The following is an 8,780-nucleotide window of genomic DNA, read 5'->3' on the forward strand; positions in this document are numbered from 1 at the left end:
TGCAAAATGACCACAAGAAAAAAACACCTAAAATTCCCATAAAACAGTAGAAACAAAAGAAACAAAATGAGCATAAAGACACACAAAACAACCACAAAAAGACACGTGACCACAGAAAAACACAAAATGACTCAGTGAGACAGATAATTATCATATAAAGACAAAAAATGCCGAGACACACAACATAACTGCAAAAAAATTGCAAAATGACCACAAAAGCACCTAAAATTACCACAAACAGACTGAAACGGCCAAAGAAATGCACAAAATCACCACATAGAGACCTAAAATGCCCACGAAACAGACTGAAAATGACCAAAAAACAAACAAAATGAGCAGGTCATGTGATCTGGAATTAACACACTTCCTTAAGAGGTGTTTTTGTAACGGGGAACTTAAACTGAAATTGACATTTTAGTGATATCCAGTCATTTTTTTTATTTATAAGTGATTGTTTCCATAATAAATAATGATGGAATCTGTAAAGATGTGATCACAATGAACATAAAAACATATACATATATTTTACTTTTAATGAAAATGTAGTCAAGATATATCCCATGGACTTAAGTCTCTCAAATATATATATTGACCGTCTTCCTTTCCCACATACACTCGCTTACATAATTGAATCCATCCACACCTCTGCTGCTCCCACTCCTGCCACCTAGCACCTCCTCTCTACGCTTTGCTATTTTCAAATGAGAAATTTCATTATCTATAAAAGTGCAATCCCACTGTATGTGGTGATTTTCTTCATTCAAAGCAGCAGTAAGTGAATTTAAGCTCCTGCACATGAACCAGCTAATTAAGCAGGCGTGTGTACAGCTTTATGCTCAGCGCAGTCTATCCTAATGGTTTTTGCTTTCATGATTAAAAGCTGGATCTGCTGTAATCGTGTAAGGCTCGCTGGGTGCACTGCAGCACTAACGCTGCCATGCAGGGCAGAGCCGAGGCGAGTCCCACGATCCGAGAGCACGAAAAAGCTCCATCAAGGCTTCGCTGTAAATGAAGAAGTACAGGGCTGGTCTTCCAAAGGTGAATAAAATAAATCAGGGTTGTCCACAGCAGTCCACGCTTGTTTGTGATGAGGTGGTATAATATATATTTATTTTTTCCACTTTATCTCATGTCTACTTCTGCCTCGTTTATTGACTTCCTATATCACCGTAGGAATCTCACTCAGAAGTGGCCCGGACACAACGGTGACGTGTTCCAGTTGAGATGAAGCACGTCAGGCCTCTAAATCTACAGCTAGTGAGGGAGAACTGGATATATCTGGTTCCCTTATGATGGATTTCTCAGTGGAAGCAAGGAACAAGTCATACACTGCAAAAACTCCAAATCTTACCAAGTCTATTTGTCTTATTTTTAGTCAAAATGTCTCATCCCACTTGATTTAAGATAAATTCACTTAATAAATGACATTTCAGCAAGATCTTGTTAAGTCAAACAATCTGGAAATGATCTTGTTTAACCCCTCGTGTTGTCCTGAAGGTCAAATTGATCCATTTTAGGAGAAGAAATGAAGAAGATGGAGAAGAAATTTTCAGGAGAAGAAATGAGCGTGTTACAGTTCGGTTCTGTGCGTTGATTGAAGCCCCAGTCTTCACTTCATGCCATGTTGGATGATCCTACAGTATGCACTAAAAAACTCACAATATTACCAAGTCTGCTTGTCTTATTTTTAGTCAGAATGTCTCATCTTGTTTGATTTAAGATAAATTCACATAACAAGAGACATTTCAGCAAGATGGAGGGACTTGTTTTAAGACAATGCATCTTAAATATCTTGTTTAGTCAAACAATCTTGAAATTATCTTGTTTTAACCCTCGTGTCGTCCTGCAGGACAAATTGACCTGTTTTAAAGTTTAAAAATGTGGAAAATAATACATATTTTCACGGTGAAAACTTCCACATTTTCAAAGTTTTTTGGGAAATTTTTGAACATTTTTTGGTTATCACTTTAAATATTTTTAGTATTTTTTGGAAGATTTTTTTTTTTCATTTTTTAAAAAAATATTTACAATTTTTTTTTAGATTTTTTTCATTTTTATTTCTTGCTAAATTTGGGATTTTTCTTTTAAATAAAACTTTTAAGGAATTTTCTTCCTGAAGATTTGGGGAATTTTTTGCAGAATTTATTTTTTATTTTTTTCAGCAAGGAAACAATATTTTTGGTAGCGTAAATGAAGACAACAGGAGGGTTAAAACATCTAAAATTTAAATTAGATGGTTACATGAAAGCAAAAGTCTATCTTTGAGTGAAAACTACTGTTTTTTTTAGCATGTCTGGCTTAATTGCAGACACCCAAGCTTGACAATCCTGGTAAAATCTTGCTTAAAATAAGTTTCCCCAGCTAATTTTAAGATCTCAAGATTCTAAATATCATATCTTATTTCAAGAAATCTTACCAAGCCATTTTTCACTTCTTCTACTGGCAGATTTTTTTTCACTTATTTCAAGGTAAAACTTTTTTTTTTCTGGTTTTGAGAGGGGCATTTTTTCCAGTGTGAGCATTTAACCACACGTTCATTATCTCCTGATGGCACACATTAGACAAAACTCTTTGATGCCTAAAAGATCTACCCTTGGGAGTCCTTCACGAGAGCACAACACTATTCATTAACTCCTCCGTTAGTCTTGTAATTGTGTGTTTTGTCGATTAAATTGCGTGCACGGTGGGGTGCAAAATCACTTCCATGCAGGAGATTGAGATTGTACAGACACAAGGAGAAAAAAGTTGAAATGTAAACACATTCTCATTTACATAAGGTGAGAATGGAGTTTTCTCTCACCTTAACTGAAGCCCTCGTCGTGCTGATTATAAAACTCAGCAGCTCATTCAGCGGGATCAATTTTCGGATCTGTTTTATTCAGACTGCAAAGCCTCTTCAGGCGAAAAAGGGGAAATCCCTCACACATGAAATCTACTTATTCCACATGAAGTTTCCGACGTAAAACAACCAGTCGGCTGCTTTAATAAAACGCAAGTGCAGTCTGAGGTCTAATTAATCGCTCCCTGCTAAAGGAGAAGCGTACGGTATAGATTACAGAAGCGAGGCCACATGACGAGGTCTCTGCTTTGTCAGAATGTGATGGGAATGTCAAACGAGTCTGGCTGCGAGTACGCGGCCAAATCTCCCCTGCGACGCTGCGTACAGAAAAATAAATCAGCAAAATGTTGTGTTGGTCCAAGTCTCCGAGCCACGCTGGAGGGCAAAGGCAGACATGAGCAGCCTTGATGTTTAGCTGTCAGAAGGAGATGGTGGCTGTTACTGGCCTCTCCATCTATTTCACTGTTTGCTGTGGGCACCTGCTTCTGTCACTTTTATAAATCACTATTCAATTAATTTAAAAAAGGTCAACAAATCAATAGATGTATTTAATAACAGTGCTGTACCACATATTGACACATGCATCCTCCTATGTGATTATCAGCAATTTAAAAATAATTCTGAAATGTTTTTAGCTGCACCAAGTTGCACACGTCTCCACAGAAAGGCACGTTGGCTCGCTTTGTCACCGACAGCCGCTTCTGCATTCAGTGTTTTCTCTCAGGCAATCTGGCATCCACACTGTCATTACCTTTTATAACAAGATGCGAAAGCCATTTATGTAAACGGCTCAGGATTTCATCTTTAGCACAAAACTGCAGAAATTTCTCTGCCGTCATTTTAGTTTCAGAGGGACACTCCAGAATAGCTTTCTTCTGCCTGAGCTCACCACAAATAGATTCCATAATTCATCAGAACGGATTGTAGTCGAAGGCCCTACATGACAAACAGCAGCAGAACACTCTTGGAGGAGGACGATTATAAAGGAAATGAAGAGGAAAGATGCAGGCTTAGTTTCCTTTAACATTGCATGCTCTTTCTTACTGTTACTAATTTAGTACAAAAAAGCATCAAAATTTTGACATCTTGATAGCAGCTAAGTGCAGAAGGAGCATCAAGGAGTAAAAGTGTGAAAAAAAAAGAGATGAGAAAATAAAAGGCAAAAGAGGGAGAAACAAGAACCCAATGCAGATCAGTTTGACTGAAATGTTGCTTTTAGAAGCTTCCCAGTGTTGCAGATGTTCTATAGTTTTCTTTTTTAAAGCTACTATGCACCACAGGGGGTCCTCAACTTGTGTCGGAGTTCCGTTCCTACTGACCTACGTAAGTCGATTTTCACCGTAAGTCGGAATTCTAGTGAAAATGTAAAGAAAGTCATTGCATGCATCGCGATATCCATCAGTTCTTCATAAAGTCATGAATACCAACGACTTTCATGCATGTATGAATCATTTTACTAGAAGATAACAGAATATTGTAACAGAATGATGTTGTTGTTGATGTTGAGGTTTCAATGTTTATTGTTCAGTTCCAGATTTACCTAATGTCTAAGTTATGGGGTTTTTCTAGTTGTTCTGGAGCTAAGTTATGGGGTTTTTCTAGTTACTTTGGAGCTAAGTTATGGGTTTTTCTAGTTGTTCTGGAGCTAAGTTATGGGGTTTTTCTAGTTACTTTGGAGCTAAGTTATGGGGTTTTTCTAGTTCTTCTGGAGCTAAGTTATGGGGTTTTTCTAGTTACTTTGGAGCTAAGTTATGGGTTTTTCTAGTTGTTCTGGAGCTAAGTTATGGGGTTTTTCTAGTTCTTCTGGAGCAAAGTTATGGGGTTTTTCTAGTTACTTTGGAGCTAAGTTATGGGGTTTTTCTAGTTCTTCTGGAGCAAAGTTAGGGGGTTTTTCTAGTTCTTCTGGAGCTAAGTTATGGGTTTTTCTAATTATTCTGGAGCTAAGTTATGGGGTTTTTCTAGTTACTTTGGAGCTAAGTTATGGGGTTTTTCTAGTTCTTCTGGAGCTAAGTTATGGGGTTTTTCTAGTTCTTCTGGAGCTAAGTTATGGGTTTTTCTAATTATTCTGGAGCTAAGTTATGGGGTTTTTCTAGTTACTTTGGAGCTAAGTTATGGGGTTTTTCTAGTTCTTCTGGAGCTAAGTTATGGGGTTTTCTAGTTCTTCTGGAGCAAAGTTAGGGGGTTGTTCTAGTTACTTTGGAGCTAAGTTATGGGGTTTTTCTAGTTCTTCTGGAGCTAAGTTATGGGGTTTTTCTAGTTACTTTGGAGCTAAGTTATGGGGTTTTTCTAGTTCTTCTGGAGCTAAGTTATGGGGTTTTTCTAGTTCTTCTGGAGCTAAGTTATGGGGTTTTTCTAGTTACTTTGGAGCTAAGTTATGGGGTTTTTCTAGTTACTTTGGAGCTAAGTTATGGGGTTTTTCTAGTTCTTCTGGAGCTAAGTTATGGGGTTTTTCTAGTTACTTTGGAGCGAAGTTATGGGGTTTTTCTAGTTGTTCTGGAGCTAAGTTATGGGGTTTTTCTAGTTGTTCTGGAGCTAAGTTATGGGGTTTTTCTAGTTCTTCTGGAGCAAAGTTAGGGGGTTGTTCTAGTTCTTCTGGAGCTAAGTTATGGGTTTTTCTAATTATTCTGGAGCTAAGTTATGGGTTTTTCTAATTATTCTGGAGCTAAGTTATGGGTTTTTCTAATTATTCTGGAGCTAAGTTATGGGGTTTTTCTAGTTACTTTGGAGCTAAGTTATGGGGTTTTTCTAGTTGTTCTGGAGCTAAGTTATGGGGTTTTTCTAGTTGTTCTGGAGCTAAGTTATGGGGTTTTTCTAGTTCTTCTGGAGCTAAGTTATGGGGTTCTTCTACTTATTCTGGCTATGGCCCACAGTATCCTGTGTGAAGTTCAGTAAACCAGCAGAGAACCAGATAAAGTCTCACTCATTCATCACAGAGGGTCACTACAACATGTTGACCTGTTTTTACAACCTGACCCATGTTGGTCGGTGTTTCTGTTCCCAGCGCTTCATGCTCTCTAATTTCACTTTCTCTGATGCATCAGAAGAGTCTGACTGATGCTGGGAGCCTTAATGAAGTTTAAAAGTTAGTGAATGTAGCACAGTCCAAGGTGGAGTACAACCAGAGAAGTTGTTTATTGAGGCTTTCCTTTGCTTCTCCTCCTCCAGTCATATCTTTTCGCCTCCGGTCGTTGTATGTTTTTTTCTACCACGGAAACAGACTCTCACAGACATGAGCGGAGACGAGGACAGTCATTTACTCGATTTGTCATTCACGTTTCAGCTATTTGGTGTATTTTACAGTGCTGGTGTTAACTAATGGCTGTGGTTGTTTCCTCTTGTGGACACAATCTTTCTGGTTGCAAATGAAAGCGAATGGAGGAGGAAGGTTTGGCCACTTGTTTTGGTCTGATCTATCGTGGACACAAAACCTGCAGAATAACAGCACCTCTTTATCTGATCATCTTGCTTTTTTCTTAAACCAGAGATCAAACTCAGCGAGTTGTTTATTGTAACCTAATATATAAAAATATATTTTAAGACACGCGTATCATTTAAAATACGAAAATATGCTGTAGATGTCCACAGATGACAAGTCTTATCAGTCTGAACATGGGAATATTGTGACAATTCTCAAAACAAGCTGGCAATGAACAGCAGCTGTTAAGCTCTCTTTTCAGAAAAAAAAGATTGCTCACAAATTAATTATACACGAATAGATTTAAGCTCTAATTCACAGTGTGACAGACTAACATAGACTGCAGACTTACACTTCTCGCTGATGAAACCTCCGAGGACGCCACGGTCTTAAAGCTGTTTATTAAAAGCGAGCCTCTGATTGTGATGCATTGTGCCTTTTTGGGGGATAATTGGGAACCTCAAACGAGTGACAGCGCAGAGCTAGCGAATGGACAGCATCGATCTGCACGCTTAGTTATACGGCCTGACTGATCCGTTTATTTCAGGAGGAGGAACTGCCGGCTTTCAGCACAGTCTCTTGTTTTCATCCGAGGCAGATGAAGAAAGCCATGAAGTGTGGCTCAAGGCTCCTGTGGTATTCAAGATTGATGGACATTGACAGGGTAGGTTTGCAGGAGATGAAGCTTATCGAGTCCTGGAAGCATCATTGATCACAACCATGTCAGCACGGAAAAAGAACTGGAAATGAGAAAAGGAGGTGGATGGAAACTTAAAATACAGAAAGAAAGTAAAAGCACTCAAGTAGCAAACAGAGAAATAAAGATACCTGAGTCCCTGTGTGACTGTTTTTGTATTTCATTAATTTATAAAAACATAAAGGGTGTACAGGCGTGTGCAAAAGTTTGGGCATCGATATTTCGTAATCCCCTCTTTGCTTTTTGGAGCCAGTAAATCATTTCTTGATTCAGGAATCTTCCCCTTCCTGAAAACTACTTAGATATATTATAGATCTGTCCACAGATTTTGAGTGATGTTCTGGTTAAAGGACCTTCCTGGAAGCTTCAGTTTGTGTTTCTTCACGTACTTCATGCTGGATCTGCTGCACAACACAACCTCTTTTCAACTTCACTTCTTCTGATATGCAGTGGAACCTGTTCTTCCCTCCATCTGCTTGCTGCTGCACCACAAACCCAAACAGTTCCTTTCTTTTCCATCTAAGCAAACCTTTGATGCATCACTTGTCACCAAAATGGTTGCTTTGTAGACTTCGGTTGTCGATGAGGATGTTTATGAGGAGGTTCCAGAAGAAAGAAGCATCTCTTTTATTTCCGCTAAAGCTTCCTGCAGCTCCTTTGCAGTCTTGATCTCCCAGGTTTCGTCTTGACTTCTCCAGCTCCCCTAAATGCCATTTCTTAATGCCATTCCAGACGGCTGAGATTCTCATGTCTGTTTACAGCTTCCACTTGCTTTGTGGGCTCTGGGAAGCTTCATTTTCAGATGGGTTAGTCATTTAGAGGAGTCTGTGGGTGTTGAGGGAGGCCACAACGATTAAAACTCAGAATTTATCAGTTTTAAAAGTGTCATCAGTTTGCTAGTAACTATTTCAGCCCGAATGAGTGAACAAACTTCTGAGATGTTACAGTTAGAAGGGTGCACAACATTCTGCTGAGGCTACAATTACTGTTTAATTTCCTTCTATCTGTTGTAATGAAATACAGAGCAATAGTGCCCTAACATGAGAAAGGCTCATTCTGAATGCTGCCGGGGTGTATTTACTTCCTTCCGCTTCAATAAAATCAAAATATTCCCACCAGTGCCCTAACGTTTGCGTACATCTGTGCTACGCGGTCACTTTCCTTGACTGCAGGCAACGGCCATCAAATGGAATTTAAATATATATATATATATATATATATATATATATAAACATGCTTTCATTTGATCAGACGTTCACAGGAACAAGATAAAAGATTCTTCCAGTCATGCAGGGACGATGTGACCTCTAGATGGCAGCCTTGTGTGAGGAGTCTCAGCCTCCCTGATGTCAAACTGTTCTATTTTCAGCCCGTAAGTGTGACAAAACTGAAGTTTAACCAACACTAATTACTGTAATTGCTATTGTTTACTTTCGTTATGTGATGCTGATTGAAAGTGAGTTTGCCTCCCTGTGAAACCCCATCAGCCTTTCATTGTGTTCAAGCTCCAAATAACTCCCAGAGCTATCTGAGGAATGTTAAACACGCCGGATCGCTTTGGTCTCGCTGCTGTCTGGTTTGGTGGCTGTGTCTTGGATTTCTGTTGCAGGTAACTTCAGGAGAAAGGAACAGCTCAAGTGATGCTTTTATGACCTGAGGGGACGAGGAGCTAATTTCGCTTTCCGTCCTCTAGCTACTTTCACCTTGTGGGGAGGATTACGCTGTAATGTAGCTTCTTTTTTTCAATCCATATCTATCTCTCACACCTTTTTTAGGCTTAAGAGTCCCTTAAAGGATGTCTACCTGCTGGATGACGCCTGATCACAGGT

Source organism: Acanthochromis polyacanthus, chromosome 18, assembly GCF_021347895.1.
Source record: "Acanthochromis polyacanthus isolate Apoly-LR-REF ecotype Palm Island chromosome 18, KAUST_Apoly_ChrSc, whole genome shotgun sequence".
NCBI lineage: Eukaryota > Metazoa > Chordata > Actinopteri > Pomacentridae > Acanthochromis > Acanthochromis polyacanthus.